This window comes from Gigantopelta aegis, chromosome 2 (assembly GCF_016097555.1).
Source record: "Gigantopelta aegis isolate Gae_Host chromosome 2, Gae_host_genome, whole genome shotgun sequence".
NCBI classification, from domain to species: domain Eukaryota; kingdom Metazoa; phylum Mollusca; class Gastropoda; order Neomphalida; family Peltospiridae; genus Gigantopelta; species Gigantopelta aegis.
Genome location: NC_054700.1, coordinates 16,478,440 through 16,505,028, shown reverse-complemented (window position 1 = coordinate 16,505,028; position 26,589 = coordinate 16,478,440). Strand labels below are relative to the sequence as shown.

At 37.8% G+C, this 26,589-nt stretch overlaps 1 long non-coding RNA gene across 1 annotated transcript in view; it reads right to left on the bottom strand.

The window, feature by feature from the left end:
* Positions 1-7,302: 7,302 nt before the first annotated feature.
* LOC121377089 overlaps positions 7,303-26,589 on the bottom strand; it is a 48,704-nt gene continuing 29,417 nt past the window's right edge. The window contains exons 3-4 of the long non-coding RNA XR_005958578.1: positions 15,971-16,438; positions 7,303-7,608 (exon numbers count right to left, since the gene is read on the bottom strand). This is a non-coding gene — a long non-coding RNA (uncharacterized LOC121377089). The remainder of the gene's footprint in view (positions 7,609-15,970; positions 16,439-26,589) is intronic.

Below are 26,589 nucleotides of genomic sequence, written 5' to 3'. Positions count from 1 at the left end.
ACGATTGAAAGAAAATTACATAGCTTGGTCTTTGACTGTAATGGGAGCGTATATCTCTCCAAATGTCCATCTAGCTCTCTTACAGTTGGAGTACTCGGGCTAAAGTAACGTCTGTCACGCACTTATTTCTGATTACCCACTGTCACGGGGATCCTATAATATCCGTAACTGAATAAAACACGATTATCCAAATATCTCTCCTAACTGTATATCTATTAGATCTCTCTGTATCGGGCAGTCTAATACCCGAGTGGCTCGGCTCTAGGTATAATCAGAGATAAGATCTTATATATATATATATATATATATATATATATATATATATATATATATATATATATATATATATATATATATATATATATATATATATATGTAGCACGTTTAGTTCACTAGAAAACACAACACAAAACACAATACACTTTGAAATCTGTATTAACACTGCGCTGACAAATGTACTTGCCGCAGTAGTTAATTAACAACAACAATATAATAACAACCCAGAGCTAATGACTTAATTAGTTAATCACTAGGTGTCTAGTTTACACAATATTCTAATCACTGCATGGTGATACAATCCACGCGCGTTTGATAATTGAGAATCGCTGCCAGGGGAACTTAATTAATAAAGGAATTACAACTCTATTCCTAACTGGTTAATTTTTAATTAACCCTTAACTACTCATTCAGTAACCTTGTAATACAGAATTAATACTGGTACATATCACCATAAAGACAATAACCTACAGTTTACCTAGGTCCTCTAGGATGACCGGCTAAGCTTTAATATTTTAGAACAGTGAAGCCTACAATTTACTTCGTCAGATTACCGGAAACACTGTCTAAATAATATTGGTATAATACAGTATTAAAATATTTAAAGTCACATCAATCACATCAAGGTTATACAACAGAGCAGAAAAATATATTTACCACGTCCGGACTGAACTTATATAGAGATCGTTCAGTGGACGACGTCCATTCCCCTGGATACTTCCAATGTTTCTCCCCGATATATCTAAAATCCTATCTATTTATTAAAAAATCTCAGAGACAGCGAATATCGCCTGGGGGCACAACGCGGTAACTCACCTATCATGTGATATTCCAAAACTCCCAGAGTCGGTCTATTTTCTTAGATGGCCAGACTTACTGTCGCCTAGTTCGCCAGAAATACCATGGTCGTAAACCGCACTACCGGAGTTATTACGTAACTACTGGCCACATGGCCTGCACACCTGGTATGGGTGTGTATTAGGAGGTAACCAAGCTGCACTAGCCCCCAACACAATGGGACATAGCCACAGGCGAAAAGATAAGAGCATGTCCCGTCACACCCACCAAGCCATACATATTTCTAAGCGCTTTACAAATTCAACAGCGCGTTCCACGACCTTTCAGGGCCGTACCCTCGGGAGGGGGGTGCAGTTACCCCAAGAGAATCTCACTTTTTATATATTATTTTTTTACTCCAGAAAATAGCATACACATCTCAGGGTTTATTTTGTATAGTGTTTCATTTGTTTATAAAAAGGTAGTACCCCACCCACTAGAATTTTGATCAGAGTACGGCCCTGCCTTTGATTTAACACTCGGAGAGTATTGTTAAAATATATTACTCGTTATCCAAATACTAACCCAGTATAACAATTCAGTTTACTTTATTTTACTTACAGGTACATTGTATATCCAATTTTAAGGTTGAAACACGCTGTCCTTGGGACACATTTCAGCTACATGGACTATCCAGGACTGTGATTACTGATTGCAGATTAGCTGCTACTGGTTAGAGAGATAAAAATCTAAAGTTTGTCTTGTTTAACGACACCACTAGAGCACACACACACACACACACCAATCAAACCACAATATATATATATATATATATATATATATATATATATATATATATATATATATATATATATATATATGATAATCTTTATTATAGTTGTGGCCATCCTTTTGAAGATATATATTAAAAATTATATTATGCTATAGCCATAAAATCTGTTTATACTAGTATACAATCCAGAGTTTATTACAGCACTTTTACCCCTGTTTTTTAATGTTGAAATAGACCAACAAGTTCGGCTATCGCCTAAATAGTCTCGCTCGATATTTTTAGAATTTGTATGCTCCCGAATAACGCTATAAAAGGCGAAGTGTAATTAGTCGATATTTAAATTGTTATTTATAGATGAAATGTTACCTGGACATGGGAGTCCACGCAATGCTGTTAGATCTACTGGTAGACCCAGTAGAGCTAATTGTAATCAGATTGAGTTTTGTCTGTTTGAAAATTTTGCTTTGGATGTGTTTTAAAAACAAAATAATTATTGAATGTTAATTATGTTTCGTTGTATCTTTCACAAACTTGACTTTTCCGTTGATGTCTACACTTTGTTATCAATAATTTTATAATGATGTTGATCAATGATCATCATACAACGATGCGTTTTTGTACCGGGGTGGCGTTAAATATCCATTCATTACATTCAACTCTGGATTGGATTGTAGTCGGCACAGGGATGAGAACTCAGAATCTACCAGCCGTAAAGTCGATTGCTTAACCACTGCATCACTGTAGCTAATGCTGTTTAATCTAGTTTAATCTGGTGTTTTGATATTGGATAGTCAATTGCAAATGATGAATCAAAACAGGATAGCCAGTTGCAAATAATGAATGGAAATAAAAGTAAAGTTTGTTTTATTTAACGACGCCACTAGAGCACATTGATTTTGTTTATCTTATCATCGGCTATTGGAGGTCAAACATATGGTAGGATAGCACAAACCATGGCCTTTGTTGAACCAGTTATGGATCACTGGTCGGTGCAAGTGGTTTTCACCTACCCATTGAGCCTTGCGGAGCACTCACTCAGGGTTTGGAGTCGGTATCTGGATTTGAAATCCCATGCCTCGACTGGGATCCGAACCCAGTACCTACCAGCCTGTAGATCGATGGCCTAGCCACGACGCCACCGAGGCCGGTAAGATAGCCAGTTGCAAATGATTTATCAAAATGGGACAGCTAACTGCCAGTGATGCTGTATTTTTAAATAGAATATAACCAACTGCAAATGACATATGCAAATGAATTACAATTGGTATTTCCAAATAGAATAGCAAACTCCAAGTGATATTTCCTAATGGAATAACCAACTATAAGTAATATTTCCAAATTGGATAGCCAATTACTGGTGCCATTTCCAAATGAGATATAGCCAACTGCAAGTAATATTTCCAAATGGGATATAGCCAACTGCATTTGGCATTTCCAAATTGCATAGCCATTGGCCAACCGCATGTGGTGTTTCCAAATGGTATAGCCAACTACAAGTGGTATTTCCAAATGGAATAGTCTAATAGAAGTGGTATTTCAAAAGACAATAGCCATTTGGAAGTGGTATTTCAAAATGTAATGGCCAATTGCATGGGCCATTTCCAAATTAGACGGCCATGGCTGTTGTGTGTGTGCATGTCACCCTGTCTGTTTTATGCGCTTCTCTAGCGAGTGTAACTGCCACAGTATTTGGTGGAACATGGTGTAGGAGACCATTCAGCAACTATGATCATTGGTCCCAAGACAAAAGCTAAATGCGAGAAACGATTTATAGTTGTTCATCATGACAGAAGTCGCAGACGTGAGCTCTTAGACCGATAAGAAGTGGGAGGCCGCTCAGTCGGATAGCACTCAAGTTCAATCCTTAAATCAACTTTGACGTGTTTACTCGTATCTGTTTCCAACAGATTAAACTACTTTTAGTTATTGTACAGTTGGTATGTAGTGTAGGGTACGCCAGTGGTGCTCATGAAAGCAATCATGGTATTGTGAAAACAATACCTTGACTCTGTCCTGTGCAAGGATAATATTTTTACAAATTCGAAATGATTTTGTCGTTCATATTTACAGTTGAAATGGAATTGTGATTTTCTGATAAAATAAGGGTTGTCAGTTCAGGCCTCTCTGGTGTCGTGGACATAAAGCTGGTAGGTACTGGGTTCGCAGACCGGTACCGGCTCACACCCAGAGCGAGTTTTAACGACTCAGTGGGAAGGTGTAAGACTACTACACCCCCTTATCTCTCACTAACCACTAACAACTAACCCACTGTCCTGAACAGATAACCCAGATAGTTGAGCTGTGTGCCCATGACAGCGTGTTTGAACCTTAATTGGATATACGCACGAAACATAAGTTAAAATGAAAGGTCACTTGTCTTGCATGTTGATTAAGTATGGAGGAACACATGTTTTTACATGGGTGGGTTAACGTTAGGGCCAAGAAAAAATGATTTAGCGTAAGACATCAGGAAGTATGATGGACAGTAGAGTCGATCGTAGATGCTTGCATTATCCTCAATTCAGCCAGAATTTCCCTACTTTGAATTTCAAAAGACGAGGTAGATGCAATCCTGTCTGTGGGAAAATACACACACACACACACACACACACACACACACACACACACACACACACACACACACACACACACACACACACATACACAGACACATACATACATACATACATATATATATATATATATACAGACCATTGCTAAACATTTAAGCAGAAGGTTCATTTTCACGTTACGTGGCCGATGTTTAACTCGACAAATTCGCACAGGGCTGGTATGTGTTTTTGTTTGTGTTTTTCCAAGTCAGTAACTATAATAGTTACGTAAGCAGTAGATGCTAGATGAATAACGTACATGTTTTTTTTAATAAGAGATCTAGCATCAATTGAACGAAATCAACAACAAACACATACACAAAACAAACACAAACAACGCAAAAGAGAAAGTTATAAAATGAATTCCATACTGACACTCAATGAAAACGCAAAACAGATATTTTTCAATATTTTGTTGTGATTAATGAAAAATATATTTATTGGACTTAAAATAACAATTTATGAGAGGAAGCCATTGATTGGTACTTTTGTCTGGGTTTTAATCCTCGTTTTGTTTCTCGTTTGCAGAAACACACAAAATGGTGTGAAATGTGTTCACTACATGCTCAATCGTGCTGCACGCAATGCACGTGCAATGCCAGTATGTGGACACATAAAAGTCACATAACGGTGTCATATTCCTCGTCACATTAAGGAATGCCACGACTCAGAGAAGAACAAAGGGAGCGAGCTTTGGGCATGGTTCAAAGGGGGACTTCGCAAAGCCAAGTTGCTAGGACCTTCGGAGTCCATCCATCAACTATTAGACGACTTGTTGAACGTCATCAACAGACCGGGAGTGTCCGTGATCGACCTCGACCTGGTCAACGTCCCATTACGACCCCACGCCAAGATCAGCAGATTCGACGACACCACATCCGTGAACGGTTCAGAACTGCGACGATGACAGCAAGCAACACGATAGGACGTCATGGAAGGCCTATCCATCCGATGACGGTCATCCGTCGACTCAGAACGGCTGGACTCGAGATGCAGACGCCCGTACAACGGTAACATCATGACACCGCGACATCGTGATCGGTTTGGCGGCGGTTGTCTGATGGTATGGGGGGAAATCAACTGTGATTTCAGGAGTGATCTCATCATTGTCCACGTTGCCCTTACAGCCCAGCGTTATGTTGACGTTATTCTAAGACCAGTTCTCCAGCCACTTTTGCGCCGTCACCGAAGACCAGGAGGTTCCCTTCTGTTTCAACAAGACAATGCCCGTCCACATACTGCAAGCATTACCCAGACATTCCTGCAACAAGCCGGTATCACCGTTATGAACTGGCCCGCCGTTTCACCGGATTTCAACCCAATTGAACACATGAGCTTGCACAGGCGTTGCAGTAGGAGTGGAGAAACATTCCTGTGGCTTATTTGAGATATTTGTGCCAATCCTTTCCCCGTCGTCTTCACGCATGCTCACAGGTCAATGGTGGACACACCAGATACTGACCTTGATATAGGAGGGGGGGGGGGGGGGGGGGGGGGGGTGAACTTTTCGATTACGAATGCAACTCGATTACTAATAATAACTGGCCATGTTTCCATGTGAATGTATCTCATGAATACCAGTCATTAATGCCATATTACATTAGCCATCAATTCATTAATAGTTTGTCGTTATTTGCAATGAAAAGTTGTTTTTGCGTTTTCATTGCGTGTCAGTATACAATAAAATTCAAATTACCGACCACCACCATCACCATCATTCCCCCCCAAAAACAACAACAACAAAAAAACACAAAACAAAACACCCCAAAACAAACCACAACAAAAACAACTAACAAACGAAAACTAACATGAAAACCCCCCAAATCCCCAGCAAAACAACAACAAAACAAAACATTCAAGAACAAAAGACGAAAAAAGAAGCAATAATGACAATGGCGGCAACACCTCCCACCCTCAAAAAACAAACAAAAAACCCCCAAAACAACAAAAACAACAAAAACAACAACAACAAAACCCCCACAAAAAACAACAACAACAACAACAAACAAACAAACCCGTTAAAACCAACAACAACCAAAAAACTTCAACCCACAAACAAAAGTCCTTTTCCTCCATTTCTTGTTTTAGGATTACGATCGTTCCTTAATTAGATGACAAATAATTATATCATCGTCTTCGTCGTGTTAGTCAACAATCGTTTTTTCCCCTCTGTCTTTAGCTGCATTGCGGATCAATAACCTTTAATTCTGGCGACCTACTGATGGGTAAAACAGCTAGGAATAATCCCCCAGACGAGATTCATTGACAGCCAACTGATCTGGGGTTAAGCCGTAAAGTTTGCAACAACCCATTAAGGATTAACTCGAAGACAGAATGGCCAAGTTGATATAAACTTGATCCAAGTAATTCTTTGCAACGCCCGCGGTTGGTTTTTTCGCGGTTCTTGTCGTTATTTGATTCATTGCAAAGATCGCCGATGACCAATATGGCTAGACAAATATACAATGCACTTTTCAGTTCATTGTGAAATGCGTTAGTTAACAAGACTGTTTTTGATGTAACATAGCTAATAATTAGTAAGTAAATAATGTCAGTATTGATTTTCTATCGGGCTGCATAATATGTGTTCTAAAAAAAAAGCCGAAAAGATGTTTGAACGAGAGTGCATTAGTCTTCGTTATTTTATTCAAAGGAAAGAAATAAACAAAAGAATGAGTGAATGGAGGGGTGAATGGACGAATGAATGAACGAACAAATAAATGAATGAATTAAAGAATGAACGAATGGACGAATGAATGACAGAATAAATCAGTGAATGAATCAATGAATAATTGAAATGAACAATTGAATAAAATTAATAATCGAAAGAATGAATAGATGAAAGAATTAATGAAAGAAAGAATGAATGAATAGACTATGAATTGATTAACAATTGAATGAATGAATGAATGATGGAATGGATATTGAACAACATATGAACACAAAAATACACCGAGTACTGAGTGTCATAGTCTAACGACACTTAAGACATTTTAAACTACAGCTATTTGATGTCTAACATAATATAGTACTTTCGACACGTGGTCAAGAAAGAGACACGAAACCGGATGCCGTCATACTCCTTCCGGAAAACATCAAAGTATGTTGAGTATGCACTGTTACGGGCGGTGGTGTACCAGTCGGCATACACTGGTTGGGACGAAAACATAAAACAAACAAACGAAATAATTAAAATAATAACTCGCCTAAAAAGGCTCCATTGTACCAAATCAATTCCTTTTGCCGATAGTGTTAACGTTTACTATTAAAACTGTTATAAGCAACACATCCAAGTAGTACACAAACCATTGTGGCATCTCACATTTAATCTATCTGAAAGAAAATTGAGGGATAGGGCCATTCTACCTACCATTTATGAGATTTGATGAATTTATGTTAGCAACCGTAATTTTTGCTGAAAATCGCAGTTTCATTTTTGGGGGTACCTTGCACTGGTTTGAACCCCTAATATATACTGTATAACAACTGTACACTAATTAAATGTGTATTATATACTGGCAATGGATAAATAATCAATGTAACATATTATAACCAATCAGCGCCGCAGCTGCTTTTTCTCCGTAAATGTCACGTTGCACCGCCAACTGTGAAACGGAACTTTCTGCTTTGGTACAATGCAACCTAATTTGAATTGGCCTTTAGAAAAATATACAAGTACTGTCGGAAATAGAATAAAAATGATTTTCGTTAATTATTTCTTTTATATTAAATTGACATGTAAATATTTGTAAATACCTATTTAATGATACTCTACCTACTTTAACATTTACTTGTTTGGGCTCCCATTGATGTACAAGGTGGTGTTACTCTTGAAATTGAAATAAAGATGTCAGTAAACAGGAGATTTGTGACCTTTATTAGAACAGACTGTAACACATTTTGATGATATGTGTCAATTTCATTTACCCGTAAACAAACTTTTAATTTAAAACTGCAAGTTAACCGATTATTTTGAATTGCAGCATACGTTATTAAAGCCGCACACCCTAGTTCCATCCAGCGAAAATAAATTATAATTTGGTTAATCTACAAACCTGTAACACACTTAAATCACGTTTTTATCAACTGGAGTGAAAAAGCAGGTTTTATATCGATAAATACCATGGGAATCCCCATGTCCCAATTGCTTGAAATAATTTTGAAAGTTAGTATTCTGATGTCACCGGTAGATGTCGCTCGAAGCACAACAATGCCTACGCCACGACAAATTTCACAGAGTGCGCACAGACTTGGGGTGCGTTCTTTTCACCTCTCCTGGACATGTTCCAACTGTTCTGTCCTGATTGTATCCCCTCTCCAGATATCGTAAGACTTAGCAAAATTATTGGTTTTAAGGGTTTGTAACGTTTTGTATTGAGACACTTACTTATCTGAACTTTATTGTTACTGAAAATGTTCACGAACTGTGAAGAAAAATCTCACAAATGAATAACAAGCAAACGGCAACAAATCGGATGTTGATTGCGCGAACCGTGCACGAGAAAAAAACAAACCGAACCAAAAATGATAACGGTCACGTGGTATACCAACGTCTGTGACGTTTACACAGGAAGATTCGCTCTAAAAATAGATTGGACCTCGCTTGCTTAACGGTTTTTTCTCGAGTGCACGCCTGTTGTTAAGAAATACAAAAAAATGCATTTCGTGGTTTTACAAACATCAGGATTACCAGGATTACCAAAAAGCACTTCAGGTGAATGGAAATGGGTTTAATAGCGAAAAACAACGCCGTAATGGTTAACAACTAGCCATAACTAGGGCGTGTCCCTTTAATAATGACCCGCATATTTAGTGAATATTAATTCAATATAAGTACATTAGAAATTTACACAACATTGCAACCACTTAAAGGTGCCTTCTTAGAAGTTATATGTGAGCATGTTTGTGATAAAAGATTCTCCAGTAAAAATGTTTTTTTCTAATAGTAGATAAAATTATTTCCTATATTTGCAATAACTGTCATTATGCAACTTTGAGATACCGGTATAATAGATCACAAACTCAGAATGGTTCTTGACAGTTTTGCTCAAAAGTTACTTATAAATGTCTACAAATATCTTGTTTTGGAGAGGGATAGGAGTAAACCGTCATCAGAAATTGTCCCTCACATAATTTCAACAGCAATGAAATTGACACATGTTGACCAAAATTTGTTATAGTCTGTTCCAATAAAGTGCACAAATCACCTGTTTATTGACATCTTTCTTTTAATTTCAAGAGTAAACACCACCTTGTACATCAATGAGAGCCAAAACAAGTAAATGCTAAATTAGGTAGGCTATCATTAAATAGATATTTACAAAATATTTACTTGTCTGTTTAATATGTAAAAAATAATCGACGAAAATAATTTTTATTCTATTTCCGATAATACTATAGTGCAAAGCTGCTATCTTCCTTATGGCAAAAAGGAATTTACTACCGATCTACGTACGGCATTATGTAATGCGAATCGAAGAATAATGCGTTACAGGAAGAAAACAAATATTTAATATTTACCCGTTTAGCAAAAGAAATATACTCAACGCACGAAGCTGTAGTTCACGTATCTCCATAATCGTACGAGGGCTGTAGCAAATACTTAAATTCGGGGTGAAAAGATAAGAGATAATCGGGAAAAATTGATCGAAACCTTTTTTTACCATGTATTTATATAATTCTACCCACAATATTAGTTGTAATCCATGCTAAAATGAGTAGTGGTTCATTTGCAACCCTATGTAGCCATTTGGCGCACTGCTAATATATATATTTTTTTTCCTGGTTTTGTTTTCCCCAATTCACTTCATCCAACCACGACGAATCACTCATCAAAATGATGGCTGATGCTATTCCATATTTTGAATTTGTGCTTTCTTTTTCATTTTTGTGATCTCTGGCACATTCTTTTTTTTGTCATCACTTTAGATGAAATCACGGACTTGACAGCTGTAGTGACAGTACTCATGACGAAAGAAAGAAGTGTTTTATTTAACGACGCACTCAACACATTTTATTTACGGTTATATGGTGTCAGACATATGGTTCAGGACCACACAGATTTTGAGAGGAAACCCGCTGTCGCCACTACATGGGCTACTCTTCCGATAGGCAGCAAGGGATCTTTTATTTGCGCTTCCCACAGGCAGGCTAGCACAAACCATGGCCTTTGTTGAACCAGTTATGGATCACTGGTCGGTGCAAGTGGTTTACACCTACCCATTGAGCCTTGCGGAGCACTCACTCAGGGTTTGGAGTCGGTATCTGGATTAAAAATCCCATGCCTCGACTGGGATCCGAACCCAGTACCTACCAGCCTGTAGGCTGTAGCAAATACTTAAATTCGGGGTGAAAAGATAAGAGATAATCGGGAAAAATTTATCTAAACCTTTTTTTACCATGTATTTATATAATTCTACCCACAATATTAGTTGTAATCCATGCTAAAATGAGTAGTGGTTCATTTGCAACCCTATGTAGCCATTTGGCGCACTGCTAATATATTGTGTTTTTTTCCTGGTTTTGTTTTCCCCAATTCACTTCATCCAACCACGACGAATCACTCATCAAAATGATGGCTGATGCTATTCCATATTTTGAATTTGTGCTTTCTTTTTCATTTTTGTGATCTCTGGCACATTCTTTTTTTTGTCATCACTTTAGATGAAATCACGGACTTGACAGCTGTAGTGACAGTACTCATGACGAAAGAAAGAAGTGTTTTATTTAACGACGCACTCAACACATTTTATTTACGGTTATATGGCGTCAGACATATGGTTTAGGACCACACAGATTTTGAGAGGAAACCCGCTGTCGCCACTATATGGGCTACTCTTCCGATTGGCAGATAGGGATCTTTTATTTGCGCTTCCCACAGCACAAACCATGGCCTTTGTTGAACCAGTTATGGATCACTGGTCGGTGCAAGTGGTTTACACCTACCCATTGAGCCGTGCGGAGCACTCACTCAGGGTTTGGAGTCGGTATCTGGATTAAAAATCCCATGCCTCGACTAGGATCCGAACCCAGTACCTACCAGCCTGTAGACCGATGGCCTGCCACGACGCCACTGAGGCCGGTCTACTCATGACGAGTGCCATCGGTGATGCAGGATATCCTCCCCTTTTGCTAACAGTAATGCACGAGTGCATGCTTTCACAGCTTTACTTATTCCAATGACCTCTGTCCTGTACTAGTTTTGATCTAATAACCTAGTCTGGGATTGGAAGCCCTCTGAGAGGTGCAGGAAGGACGTATTGCCCAGTAAAGGGTATACCTAAGAGTGGTTGTTCTTCTATAGACGAGGCACCAGATAGAGATTCTTGGAATCATCCACTATTTTTTTTCCAAATGCCCGTTCGATTTTGTATTGTGCAGAAATATGGTTTTGATTATGGATACTATGTTTGCCGTTGAGATTGGGGACAGACTACCTCTATGATATTAACTTAACAAATGCATGTAGCAACAGATCCTATAGCTTCTCTCATGACTGTCCATATCGGAATGAATGAAATAATGAATGAATGAATGTTTAAAGGGACATTCCCGAGTTTGCTGCAGTTTTTACGATGTTATCGACCAACAGAGACTTTTTAACGATTGTCATTACATATCAAATATATTTTTCTACATAAAATATTATTGGCTGTATATTAAATGTGTTTCTGATCGTTCTAATATTTGTACTAGGTTACATTTCATTTTATATCCTAAAATATAATTTTTTCGTACGTACGAAATTATTTGAAGACATATTCCAGTCTGGACTTCTTACAAATATTAAGACGACCAGAAACACATTGAATATACAGATACTGATATTCTAAACAAGAAAATATGTTTAATATGTAAGTCGAATCGTAAAAAATATTGTTTTTAGTCAGAAACATCTCACAATGCAGTAAACTCAGGAATGTCCCTTTAAACGACACCCCAGCACGAAAAATACATCGGCTATTGGGTATCAAACTATGGTAATTCAAAACAAATTTGTTGATCAAAATGAATATAAAAATTCAAGAGTCAAATAAAAACAGTGTAAAGAACTGTGCAAAAAATACAAATATCACAGATATATAAAATTAAAATTTATAATAAAAGTCCGTATGACGTAAAAACTGCAATAAAAGTTCTGGGTGGAATTGAAATGATTCCATCACATTTCTTTGTCCAAATATATCTTTTCGAGTTGCTGTTAAAGGGACATTCCTGAGTTTGCTGCATTGTAAGATGTTTCCGACTAATAAAATATTTCTACGATTAAACTTCCATATTAAATATATTTTCTTGTTTAGAATATCAGTGTTTGTATAGTCAATGTATTTCTGGTCATATCAATATTTGTAAGAAGCCCAAGCTGGATTTTGTCATCAAATAATTTCGTACGTACAAAAAAATAGTTTTTAGGAAATAAAATGAAATGTAACCTAGTACAAATATTAGAACGGTCAGAAACACGTTTAATATATAGCCACTAATATGATATGCAGAAAAATATATTTGATATGTAATTACACTCGTTAAAAAGTATCGGTTAGTCGATAACATCTTTAAAATTGCAGCAAACTCCACAAATCTAATTAAAATTAGCTCCACTATTACATGTGGATCTAACAGCAGCCAGTTGGAGCTCATGTCCACCAATCAAAACCTTACTTGCAGACTCATGCCAGTGATTTAAAAATAATTTGAAAACATTCCATTAAGCGCTATCCTGTGCAAGTTTAGTTTTTCTAAGCAAGTCTTGAGAGTGGCAGTCCTCATGCAGGCGATGCAGGATAGATGAAACAACCAGTTACGGATCTCCTAGTTTTGTGCCGGTCTTCTTAAGGACGACACCACAACTGGTCGAAGACCGTGGTATGTGCTATCCTGTCTGTGGGAAAGTGCATATAAAAGATCAATTGCTTCATTAGGAAAAATGTAGCGTGTTTCCTATGATGATTCAGATGAGTCAGAATTATCAAATGTTTGATATCCAATAGCCGATGATTGATTAATCAATGTGCTCTAGTGCTGACGTTAAACAAAACAAACTTTTACCAAAGGACGAGCACCTGGTAGTCGATCATGGAAGCAATCACGACTTTATCTTACCAAAGGACGAGCACCTGGTAGTCGATCATGGAAGCAATCACGACTTTATCTAACATCCTTTCGACTCTACCTTTTGCAGAAATACGATTTTGATATTGGAATACAGTTTTGTCATTCAAAATAATAAAAATGTGTTTGACTTAATACTTATTATTTCTATGAAAATCGAATTTGATTCAGTATTTTTTTTTTCAATAACAACATAACAACACAAACAAATACATTGAACGGAAATAGTCCTATTTCTATTATAAGTATAACACCTGACAGCGTGTATGGATTACTTACCAGACAAAGTATCTAACTTTCTAAACTCACTTTTTTGCGATTGTCTTGCTGTTGATGTAGCTACACTGTGTATGCGTTAATGGCGTAAAATCGTATACTTTTGTCGTGAAAGATCTATAAGGAGGATCAGATATAATGCATGTTTGTGGTTTCTTTCATTACATTGTAAATGTTTCAACTACAATACCTATTGTGATGTATGAATTAGCTGACAATAGTTTCATGTTCTAAAATACACCACACTCGCGCGCGCACAAAACACACACACGCATACAAAACACACACAATATCACACACACAACACACACGCACGCACAACAACAATAAATGAATGAATGTTTAACGACACCCCAGCACGAAATTACGCCAACAAACACACACACACACACACACACACACACACACACACACAATATATATATATATATATATATATATATATATATGAGTATGTATGTATATATGTATCTATGTATACGTGCATGTATATGTATATATGTATACGTATATATTATATATATATATATATATATATATATATATATATATATATATATATATATATATACAGACACACACATACATACATATTCCGACGCCATATAACCGTAAATAAAAATGTGATAAATGCGTCGTTAAATAAACCATTTCCTTCTTCTCCTTATAAATTCATATATACATACATATATATATATAGGCGAATTTGTGGACTCAATGGGTAGGTGTAAGGCCACTGCATCAACATCTTTCTTACTGATCACTAACAACTAACCACTAACTCTCTGTCCTGGACAGACAATCCAGATAGCTGACGTGTGTACCCTGGACAGCGTGCTTGAACCTTAATAGGACATAAGCACGAAAATAAGAATGTCCCGATGGCTGAGTGGCACACCTGGTGGTCTGGAAACTGCTGGCGATTCGCTGATTAAGGATCGAGTCCCAGCAACGGTAAGAAACGGTTTTTTTTCCAGAACAAAATTGTTTTTATTCCCTGTGCCCGTTCGTATATATATATATATATATATATATGTATGTATGTATGTATGTATGTATGTATGTATGTATGTATGTATGTATGTATGTATGTATGTATGTATGTATGTATGTATGTATGTATGTATGTATATACTAGTCAAACACGAAGTGCATACAATATATCTTCTCCAACAATCATCAAAACTGACGACGACCCGAGAGCAGACGGCTTTTTTCCCCATTCATACATCTATACATAAGTACGTACGAACACAGACACAAATACAAACACAGACAAAAACATAAACATACACAAATGAAGGTACTTTCCCATCCAATTTGGAAATAACATGCTGTGGACAAGTTAAACATGTTTTTCCAACTAGTCAAAGGCCGTGGTATGTGCTTTCCTGTCTGTGGGAAAGTGAATATAAAAGATCCCTTCCTGCATTAGGAAAAATGTAACGGGTTTCCTCTGATGACTACGTGTCAGAATTACCAAATGTTTGACATCCAATAGGCGATGTTTGCTCAATCAATGTGCTCTAGTGGTGTCGTTAAACTAAACAAACTTTAGCTAGACACTCTGATTATAACAAACCCAAACATTATGTTTATGCCAATTTTGAGCCTAGAGCCTGGAATGTCGGTTTATGTTCTTGTATGTCAAACAACAAAAGATAGCATCGTAAATTTGATTATTTGTATTCATACCAAAAGAGAAATCGAAGAATTGTGGACTTAAAAACTCCATTGTGATAGATGGTCTACATGGTTTTTGGCGCACACATGCAGGTTTTGCAATTTCTCAAATTATGGATGTGGATGTTGATGTTGATGCATCAGAAAAAGAAGCTTTGTTTGTTTGTGTGTATGTATGTATGTATGTATGTATGTTTGTTTGTGTGTATGGCACAGTGAGTGTGTGGTATGTGTGTTTATCATGTACGCGTGTGTGCAAATGTGCGTGTACATGTGTACACCCATGCTTGTTTTTTCTTAGCAATTGTGCGCTTTTCTTCAAGAGATGACAACACATGCCGCATGTCATATAGCAGTCGTGAAGCACTGCGATCAATCTTAGCGAAAGCCAACTCACCACTAATCAACTCTTAATAGCATTCGTAATAATGTTTCCACTCACCTGTAAATAATTATCTAATGTTAAATCCAGTGAGGCAAAAAGTCGCAAATGGTTTCCAAAAGTAGTTCCACTGTTACGAAATCTCCAAGAAAGTTTATATACCACCACGTAATCAACTTAAAAAGGAAACAAGTCGCATCTTTGGAGAAGATAAAGCGAGGGAAGTCAGCGATCGTGGAGCCCTATCTTCTCCAAACACCATCGGAAATGACGACGAACCGAGAGCAGACGGCTTTTTTTCCTCTCATGTTTACACCTTTCTAATTCACTAAGTACGAGTTCTTTCTCCACTGGTGGCGAGTCTTTAATTAGCATCGGCAATTTTCGCCCTGCTTCGATCCACGAACTGTTAGCCGATTCTTCCTCGGAGCATCTGGTCTTGGATACGGGCTCATTCGATTAGAATCCGAAGTGTATCTCGGAAAATCACTCTGAGATTGACGCGAGAGTCTGATCTGATGTAAACTTCTAGAAGTAAGACAAGTCATTATTAGGCCAAATACGAGATACTAGTAAACGTATTATCCCTACAGTAAAACAGAAAGATGTAGATGTACGTGGACAATACGCTAAGCTGATTGTTTTTGTTTTGTTTCAGTATCTCCGCGAGTACTATATGTTCCGAGTTGAAGCGACATGATTCGATGAATAATGCTTGATGGCGAGCTTTATGCGACATTCTTTTGACGAGATAACTTAGAACCAATCGGATTTGATCTTCGATGTGTTTACGATACGGACAACATTAGACGATATGTGATGATACATCAGCGTCAATTCTAATTTATATTCTAACAAGAACATATTGGCAAATGAGGATAACAAATATATTTAAATTAAATTAGGCTGCTTTGACTGCTTGTTAAACGAAAGCGATGACGATTGTATATTCTAGTTTTGAATTAATTGGACTTTCTTCTTTTTCTTTGTTACACAGACCATAAAAGTACTAAGTGTTAAAAATATGAGGTGTTAAAGTGGTGTGGTGAATTTTAACCCCTTCTATCTCTGTTTCTCTTTACGAATGACCTTTTTTTCTGTGCCTTTGAGCTGTCTTTATTTTAAAGGCGCAGACATTAGTTTCAACCAATAAAAATGGACACTAAGTTTAGTTAATCTACAAACCTGTAATACACTTGGATAAAGTTACAAAATGGACACTGAGTTTAGTTAATCTACAAACCTGTAATACACTTGGATAAAGTTACAAAATGGACACTAAGTTTAGTTAATCTACAAACCTGTAACACACTTGGATAAAGTTACAACAGAGTGAAACAAGAGTCTGTGACGTTACAACCGGAAAACATTCTTAAATAAAACAAACTTTACAAACGGCCACTGTGTGTTCAGTTTAAGGCTGGTTTTTGAGGACATGTAAGAGTTAATTACCATGTATCTTACAACTGACGCTTTTTCTCTTTTGATATCTTTTGAAACAACTAGTTATAAGATATATGATATCCAACGGCCACTCATATAATTTTTTTTTTTTTATAAAGATCCCCTAAAAAGAAAAAAAAAGAAGAAGAATGAAGAAATAACACCCCGCCAACCTCCCGCAACCCCCCACCACCCCAAAACAACAAAAACAAAGCCACCACCAGCAACAACATAAAAAATAACAACCAACCAACCAAACGAAAAAAAACAACAAACACAAAATGCAACAACCCCCCAACCCCCCCAACCCCCCCCCCAACTAAAACAACAACATCCAAACCAACCAAAAAAAAAAATAAACAAATAAAAATAAACAAATAAATAAATAAACACCAACAAAGTTCCGAACAAATTAGTAGCAAGAAAGAAAAACAAATACAAAATTGATCATATTTAGACATGTATTAAAGGGACATTCCTGAGTTTGCTTCAATGTTTTGTTTTTTGGACCAGCCTCGGTGGCGTCGTGGCAGGCCATCGGTCTACAGGCTGGTAGCTACTGGGTTCGGATCCCAGACGAGGCATGGAATTTTTAATCCAGATACAGACTCCAAACCCTGAGTGGGTGCTCCGCAAGGCTCAATGGGTAGGTGTAAACCACTTGCACCGACCAGTGATCCATAACTGGTTCAACAAAGGCCATGGTTTGTGTTATCCTGCCTGTGGGAAGAGCAAATAAAAGATCCCTTGCTGCCTGTCGTAAAAAAGAGTAGCCTATGTGGCGACAGCGGGTTTCCTCTAAAAAAATCTGTGTGGTCCTTATCCATATGTCTGACGCCATATAACCATAAATAAAATGTGTTGAGTGCGTCGTTAAATAAAACACTTTTTTTCTTTTTCTTTTTTTTCAATGTTTTAAGATATTATCGACTAATAAAATACTTCTACGATTAAACTTACATATTAAATATATTTTCTTGTTTAGAATATTAGTGGCTGTATATTAAACGTGTTTCTGATCGTTATAATATTTGCACTAGGTTAATTTTCATTTTATTTCCTACAAAATATTTTTTCGTACGTATGAAATTATTTGGAGACAAAGTCCAGTTTGGGCTTCTTACAAATATTAAGACGACCAGAAACACATTGAATATACAGACACTGATATTCTAAACCAGAAAATATATTTTAATATATAAATTTAATAGTAGAAATATTTTATTAGTCAGAAACATCTTACAATGCAGAAAACTCAGTAATGTCCCTTTAAAGGGACATTTATTCTTTTTTATGAGAACTGAGGGGAATGGGAGGATGTAGAGTCGCCATGTTTTGACAATTTTAAGCCGTCTTCTCTGCTGATGAATACCGTGTCATACGACAGTAATCACGAAAATGTCTCTGTTGTGAGCAGACGACATATCAGTCTGTAGAGGTCATACGGCGCGCGCACTAGGTACTCGTAGACAGCCACACACTATCTCATTAAGGCCTGATTGTCAGGTATTCCGCACAGACTACCTATAGATTCCAGAAATCTTTCAACAAAGAGACGTCTGCACGATTCGAAATTAAGGACGACACCGATGGCAATTGCCGTAGATGCGATATGAATTGCCATAGATGCGATATGAATTGCCATAGATGCGATATGAATTGCCATAGGTCAAGGGCTTTACAAATAGCAAGGTGGATTTGTTTTTGGAGGGGTGGGCGGGGGTTGGGGGGTGGGGGGGGTGGGGGGGGGGGGGGAGTAGCTCTGGATAAGAATTACTGCCGTCCGTAGAGGGGATAATATTTTTCTTGTTAAAATATGTTTATTTGTACAGAAATTACTACTTTAAAATAGGTGTAGGCAGGGTCAAAATTGCCGCTGTTAATAAGATAAAGTTTGTTTTATTTAACGACACTACTAGAGCACATTGATTTATTAATCATCGGCTATTAGATGTCAAAGATATTGTAATTTTTTGACACAGTTATCTAGAGGAAGCCAATCGTGGTGCACTGGCTGGAACGAGAAATAACCCAATGGGCCCACCGACGGGGATCGATCCTGGACCGACCGCGTATCAGGCGTGTGCTTTACCACTGGGTTACGTCTCCCCCCACCGCAGGTAATAAATTATTTGGCATAAACCCTGCATCTGAATGCGTCTACGGATGTGTACAGACTACTCTGAAAACTGAGTATTTTTCCGAAATATTGCTCAAGTTATTCTGAGGGAAAAGTACCTTCACGTTATACATGTAAAACCAAAATATCGATAACAAGTAGGAAGTGACTAGCCTGTCCAGTAAAGGTAGTACTAAACTATATAACTTCCGGCTGGGTCAAAGTTCGAGGTGCACCGAACTTTTGATAGAGAAGTTAACACCACAAGTCCTGTGATTGGTGATAAATGTGAGTGTGTTGGCTGTCAAAAAAAAAGTTTTATCTGGGCGAAAAATGTATGCAATTTTATTTCATCCAGTACCACTGTATCAAGTAGCCTTGTGCTTGAAACATACATGTATGGGGTACCCATAAAAAAAGTACTCATAATTTATGCGAAACTAGGGTAGTCATAGACGCTACCCGTTATCTCTGAAATGAGCAGCTTCACCCCCAATTCTTTTCTGATTCACTTTAAGGGTGAGGGGTGGTAGTATTTATATCCGTGGAGTTTATGTCGATTATTACATTGCATGTAGGAGTTTTATCCGCATATGTTACTATTGTCTTCTATGGGATTTGATTTGGTAGTATGCACACTAAAGCACTTTTGTTGATAAATAAAACTGAATATATTATAATATTTTTATTTCATTTTTCATTTCAACTTATTTTCGTGGTTATAATCCAATTAAGGTTCAAGCACGCTGTCCTGGGCACAAACCTCCGCTATCTGGGTTGCCTGTCCAGGACAGTGGGTTAGGTGTTAGTTGGTTAGTGGTTAGTGACAGAGAAAATGATGTAGTGGCCTGACACCTACCCATTGAGCCCTTAAGAAATCGCTCTGGGTTGGAGCCGGTACCGGGCTGCAAACCCTGTTCCAACCAGCCTTTAGTCTGATGGCTTAACCACTGCGCCACCGAGGCCGGTATATTAGTTCTAGGCAACAATATGTTCATTATAACAGAAGGTTAACTACCGTGCGATCCGGTCTTTTAAACAGGGTGTGTGGGTAATCATAAAGGGTATACAAATCGTTAAAGGGACATTCCTGCGTTTGCTGCACGTTTTAAGATGTTATCGACTAAAGGAGACTTTTTAACGATTGTAATTACATATCAAATATATTTTTCTGCATAAAATATTATTGGCTATATATTAAACGTGTTTCTGATCGTTCTAATATTTGTACTAGGTTAAATTTCATTTTATTGCCTAAAATAAATTAAAAAATCGTACGTACGAATTTATTTGAAGACAAAATCCAGTTTGGGCTTCTTACAAATATTAAGACGACCAGAAACACGTTGAATATACCGACACTGGTATTCTAAACAAGAAAATATATTTAATATGTAAGTTTAATCGTAGAAATAGTTTATTAGTCGGAAACATCTTACAATGCAGCAAACTCGGGAATGTTCCTTTAAGTCAGCCTTGATGATGTAATGGTTTAGCCATCGGAGTTCAGGCTGGTAGGTACTAGGATCGCAGTCAAATATCGACTCCTAACCACAGGGTATATTTCTCGTTCCCGCCAGTGCACCACGACTGGTATATCAAAGGCCGTGGTATGTGCTATCCTGTCTGTGGGATGGTACATATAAAATATCCCCTTGCTACGAATGGAAAAGTGTAGTGAGTTTCCTCCGTCAGACTATATGTCACAATTACCAAAAGTTTGACATCCAATAGCAGATGATTAATAAATCAAAGTGCTCTAGTGGTGTCGTTCAACAACACAAACAAACCCATCCACAGCGAGTTTTAACGACTCGGTGGTTAGGTGTAATGGCATTACACTTACTTCTCTCTCACTAACCACTAACAACAAACCATTAACCTACTTAATAATTTAAAATAAATAGAAATAATGTCGTAATTTTAAAATAAATTTTTAAAAATGGACAAATTCCCCCCCCCCCCCCCCACGACAATAACACGTGGTATAACGATATGCCATAAAACGTAATGCTTCCGTCATTGCACAACGTGTCTCGCTATCATGAAGTTCCTTCGAGTTGTTCCAAATGATTCCAATACGTCTACATAGCTGTAACATCCCGAAACTGCTATTTGATTAGTAATTGAAATCGATCACGATATAACCCAATGTCTTCCACCGACACTATCAGATTTCTCTAATTTTATGAATGAAAGGGATCGATCTTGGTTAGTTGCATCACACGGCACAGCGCCATTTTGACAAGACGGAATCAGTCGTGGCCAATCAGCAACAAGAATCAATTTGTCCCCGCGCTATTTATCCGATGACCCCGGTTCACGAAGATGATCCGGTTTTCCTGGAGGTTAATTCTTCGCCGTCTTTGACGCATTTAACACGTACGCTGGGTATATCGATTGGAATTAATTCAATAAGACACTACACTTTGTTAAAAAACAAGATTACGATTAAGGTTTCTTTTTGGGCCATTTTTTTTTATAAAGCTCTAATGGATTAGAAGAGAGAGAGAGAAATATTTTATTTAACGACGCACTCAGCACATTTTATTTACGGTTATATGGCATCAGACATATGGTTAAGGACCACACAGATATTGAGAGAGGTAACCCGCTGTCGCCACTTCATGGGCTACTCTTTTCGATTTAGGGATCTTTTATATGCATAGACAGGGTGGTATATACCACAGCCTTTGATATACCAGTCGTGGTGCACTGCCTGGAACGAGAAATAGCCCAATGGGCCCACCGACGGGAATCGATCCCACACCGACCCGTCATCGAGCGAGCGCTGTACCACTGGGCTACGTCCCGCCCGGATTAGAAGATGGTTATTCCTGCAATACGAGTACTTTAAATCGTGTGACCTCTCATTCACTATGTCATGGATTCAGAAAAGCACACTAGCAATAATTATTTTCTCTGTGTGGTTATTTTTTCTGTAAATTATCATTATATAAACTTGTAACAGAGCACCATTTCTTTTTTCTTCTTTTTTTTTCGTTTACAATTCCCTTAAATTAAAAAAAAATTCATCATATTAAAAAGTTCGTTTTTAAAATCGTTGGAGAAAAAAATGTTTGCACAATGATTCAGTTTGTTGTCTCCTGTAACATGTTTCTTAGCATAACAAACACCTTAAATAATAATAATTAAAATTTCTAATTCCTAACCCTAACCCTAACCCTAACCCATATGTCCGACGCCATACAACCGAAATAAAAATCTGCTGAATGCTTCATTAATAAAACAAGTCTTTTATTATACGGATATAGATAGTCATATACTAGTCAACTGAATCCATTTTTAGATTTCTAATTGAATATATCACCTGGTAAAGAAAACAATATTGATTTTTTATCGTCATAATAGTATGGATTTTGAATGTCACTTCCGGAAATAAATTGGAGGGGAGATAATGTTAGTATAATTAGTTAAACAGCTAAAAATAAATAAATACCACGCCAATGCGGGTGTTTGCGCTGTGGTAACATATTTATTTATTTATTTATTTATTAATTTCGATACTTGGGGAAACAGAGACAGAGAGACAGACACACATATACAGAGAGAGAGAGAGAGAGAGAGAGAGAGAGAGAGAGAGAGAGAGAGAGAGAGAGAGAGAGAGAGAGAGAGAGAGAGAGAGAGTGGGGGAATGAGGGAGAGAGAGACGGGATGGAGAGAGAGAGAGAGAGAGACAGTGAGACAGAGAGAGAGAGGGAAGGAGGGGGAGAGAGACGGGATGGAGAGAGAGAGAGAGAGAGAGAGAGAGAGAGAGAGAGAGAGAGAGAGAGAGAGAGAGAGAGAGAGAGAGAGAGAGAGGGGGGGGGGGAGAGCAGGCAGAGACAAACGTGTTTTATATGTACTTTCCAATAGACAATATAGTACATATTACATATGTAAAAGTAAATTCGTGTTTTTGTTTGTATCTAGTGATACCAAGACCTGCTGTGTATCAGTTGTGAATCATTAACATTGTAAGCCCAACAAAAGACTGGTATAATGAGAAAGGTAGGACGGTGGATGGAGATCCATACCGTAGATGGTGATCGACCCCACGACCCATCGCTCCTCACGCGATCTCTCTACCACTAATCGTGCGTGGCAGTTCGACCCTGAGATTCATAAGCATCCAATTACTCCAGTATCGGATGGGCTTAGAGTGCCAACCAGCTGTTATGACGTAGAGTAATTCATTAACATACAGCACAAACAGGTGATATTTTAAGAGTTTTGTAGACAAACAAAATTCCTTCCAGGTCACTCTGGCCCTCATGTTCGTGTGTCCAATTAACATAATAGGGTCGGCAGAACAATTATTAACTCCGCAATTTTATACAATAATTTTAATGGCCATTAAGAAAAGAAAAACACGATAATTTTATGCACTAAACGCTAAGGAATTTCGTTTCGTAATTTTCAAAGTGCACATTTTCATAGAAAAGCATAATAATCTTTCGAATCATCTGGAACAGAGATAAAGCGTTATGAGCTATATATTAGCCATTATGATTGTAAAAAATGGTATCTAGTTCCTCCGCCTCCGCCCCTTTACTCAAACACTTAAAATATCCTTAATCTTGGCTAATTCAGAATCTGTACCATATAATTGGGGATCTGTGAAGAGGTTCCATAGACAACATTCCACAAACTACACAATTGAAAAGTCTCATTTCATTGTTATTTTATGGCACACCATATGCGTCCGCCATCTTGAACTTTGCAAGGGTTTGTGGTATCATTAATTTTCTTTTCTTATACAGCAATGATTTTGGTCCCAACAAGGGGTACTGATCCGAAACAGTTATTTTGGGAGTGGGGTTGGGGGCGTAGGGATGTTTGATTAGTGGCTGTTTCTTCTTATTTTTTGGGTGGGTGGGTGGGTGTTTGTAATCGTTGTTTTGACCACTTGAATGATTAAATTTATGAATATACAATAAACACGAAACACATCTAAACGTTTGTCTTATCTAATCATTTATATAAACGTTTCTAACCTTTCACAACTCTTTTTTAACACTCCCCCACCCTCTTGTCAGAATTTGTGCTCGCCACGAGCGTGCTTAAACTTGAAATTGATATAAGCACGTTAATTCCCGACATCTGACCTGACAGTCATTTGTGGGCATACATGCATACATACACCCACCCATCCATTCATCCATGCATAACATGAATGCATACATACATGGCCAGAAAGGATTTTATTATCCCCCCCGCGCCAGTGCGCTATGTATGTAACAGTCAACCTCGACATACATACAATATATAGATATTCATACATCAATACATACTAGACAGTGCCAGGTCTGCCCGCCATGTAATGCACGTAAGCGGGATCGACCGCGTAGATTGTAGGCCCCATGCATATAGTTGAGTTAAAGAGCATCCTTTTTATGGATGCCTCAATAGCTCAAAAGATATCGTGGGAAGTCTGCAAAGTTGGGAGCGATTAGGTGCCATAGGTTCGAGTCCCAGCAACGACATGGGTCAATGTGTGAGGCCAGAAAGGATTTAATTATCCCCTGCGCCAGTGCGTTAATATTTATGTATATAACAGTCAACCTCGACATACATACATACATACATACATACATACATACATACACGTAAGCGGGATCGACCGCGTAGATTGTAGGCCCCATGCATATGGTTGAGTTAAAAGAGCTTCCTTTTTTATGGAAGCTTCGATAGCTCAGATCGTATCGTGGTTAGTCTTGCAATTTGCGGGCGAATCGGTGCCACAGGTTCGAGTCCCAGCAACGGCATGGGACAATTTGTGAGGCCAGAAAGGATTTAATTATCCCCTGCGCCAGTGCGTTAATATCTATGTATGTAATAGTCAACCTCGACATACATACAATATATAGATATTCATACATCAATACATACATACATACATACATACACACACACATACATACATACATCTTGAATGTATTACACAGGTTCAGTAGAAAGACTTGGTGATAGAAAGAAGCTAACATTCAGAAGGGGGGAAAAAAAGAAAAGGTTAAATTATAGATTGCGTAAGACCCAATTTCATGGCATTTGGAGCAAACAATTTGATTTGCAAAACCGATTTCGAGCTGTCTGCTTTGCCAATCCAATATTAATTAGACAGACATATTGCGATGTACCGGTATCTTTTTCTGTAACATTTTAATATATATTATTATTATCATCATCATAATCGTCATGATCATTATATTCATCGTCGTCGTCATTATCATCATCATCAACATCGGTTCCTACGCATATGTACGATAGCATAAAAGTGGATTACCTTTTTAAGAAAACCCCCCAGAAACTTAAGAAATAAATTAGTAGGCATCTGAAAGACCTACATATCGCCATGTGCATTTGTGTTAACTTTTTTGTTTGGTGTGTTTGTTTATGTGTGTATGCGTGGTCTGTCTCTCTGTCTGTCTGTCTGTCTGTCTCTCTCTGTGTCTCTCTCTCTCTCTCCTCTCTCTCTCTCTCTCTCTCTCCCTCCCCTCCCTCTCTCTCTCTCTCTCTCTCTCTCTCTCTCTCCCCTATCTCTCTCTCTCTCTCTCTCTCTCCCTCCCTCCCTCCCTCTCTCTCTCTCTCTCTCTCTCTCTCTCTCTCTCTCTCTCTCTCTCTCCCTATCCCTCTCTCTCTCCTCTCCTCTCTCTCTCTATCTCCCTCTCTCCCTCTCTCTCTCTCTCTCTCTCTCTCCCTATCCCCTCTCTCTCTCTCTCTCTCTCTCTCTCTCTCTCTCTCTCTCTCTCTCTCTCTCTCTGTGTGTGTGTGTGTGTGTGTGTGTGTTGATTGTAAAAAAGCTAATATTTGTTTTATTTATTTAGGTTTTTTTGTAAATTTTGTTTTGTTGTTGTTTTGTTCCACAAATACACTCACGACTAAACTCATTTCGGCGAAAATATGACTTTTTAATCCTTCTCTTTCTTTTCCATTTACCGAGTCTGGCACGCGCTTAATTGTGTACACGTTTCGACAGATTAGTTTGTTCAAAGTCTGCAAAGTAAATGTTGCGAAAACAGTTTTATTTCCAGCAATCCAGTTCACAGTTTACAAAATCGGTAATGACCCGTCCATTGTGATAGATGAGGAACCCTAAAGTAGCCGGTTGATATAT